Raw genomic sequence first — 1,195 nt, 5'->3', positions numbered from 1 at the left:
GGGAAAGAGATTGGTTTTGGTAGGTGGAAAGAAGGAAATTAGAATGTTAGGCTAGAGCTTTGCATTTCAGAACCAACCATTGGCAACTTCTCTAAGTTCTTCCATATGTAATTTCAGTTCTGTGTAAGTTATATCAAAATTCCTGTAGCTTTTTTTCCCTCTGAGAATTACCTTTTTCTAAACTGAAGATGTGACTCAAACTTTGTCCAGCTGAAAGAATGCTTGCTGAAAATTTTACACACGTTTCATTCCTGATAAAAAAGTTTGTCTAGTATTTGCAAGCAAGTTGTTATCAAGTAGATATTGATATCAGCTATGTTGGAAGCTGATCTGTATGCAGTCCATCTCTGTTAATCAAAAATTTGTAAATACTGGATTTCTGTGTTCTAGAAACACAGAATTAATGAAAATATGGGAAAAAAATCTTTTTTCAGGATGTTCTTACACTTCCCAACTAAATTAAGATTTTTTTACAAAATCTGAGTTAGGTAACTCATATCTATGGAGCTCTTTAAAATATAGCATGCGGAGTCTTTTTTTTTAGATAAGTCCTGAAACCTTATACTGCTGGGTTCAATTGGACAACTCCTTGTTTTCAAGGTGTTACTTGTATTTGGATTTCTAGTGTATTGTAAAGTTGCGGTTTTGAGAAACTGAACTGACATCTCCTCTAGCACAGGCTAAAATGTTGAGTAATTCAATAAAGTTTGTAGGCCTTATGTACTTATTTATGATGTGAATGCCTGAGACATGCTACTAAGTATATTGTGTTGGACAAATAGTTTTAAAAAGCTATATTTTTTTTACGACAGACCAAGTTGAAAAAGCTTTAAAGAAATAGTGAACCTTTCCTTCCAGCGCACTGTAGGGTAGAGGCAATTTTCTTCCTCCCTTCCTGCAATGTAACTGCATGATAGTGATGCAGCTGATTACTTTGTTGTTGAATTGAAGGAAATACTGTTACGTAAAAAGTCAAAGAACAAGAATTTAATATTTATATAACAAGTACTTTTTCATCTTGTTTGATGTTAGAGGAGAAAGAAAGTTGTGAACTGTTTTGTCATTTGAAAAAAATAATTTTGGAGTAAGAGAAAGCATGGCAAGAATAATCTCAGAATCACAGCATGGCTGAGGTGGTCATCTGGTCCAACCTCCTGCTCAAGCAGAACTACTGTGACCTACAGCTGGTTTCCCA

General features: G+C 34.5%; 1 protein-coding gene across 1 annotated transcript in view; it reads left to right on the top strand.

The window, feature by feature from the left end:
- RELCH (RAB11 binding and LisH domain, coiled-coil and HEAT repeat containing) overlaps positions 1–1,195 on the top strand; it is a 72,176-nt gene that overhangs the window by 883 nt on the left and 70,098 nt on the right. The gene's annotated exons all lie outside the window — the stretch shown is intronic.

This window comes from Geospiza fortis, unplaced genomic scaffold (genome assembly GCF_000277835.1).
Source record: "Geospiza fortis unplaced genomic scaffold, GeoFor_1.0 scaffold58, whole genome shotgun sequence".
Classification (NCBI taxonomy): domain Eukaryota; kingdom Metazoa; phylum Chordata; class Aves; order Passeriformes; family Thraupidae; genus Geospiza; species Geospiza fortis.
Note: the sequence above shows the minus strand (reverse complement) of the source record. Positions and strands in the feature narration are given on the sequence as shown.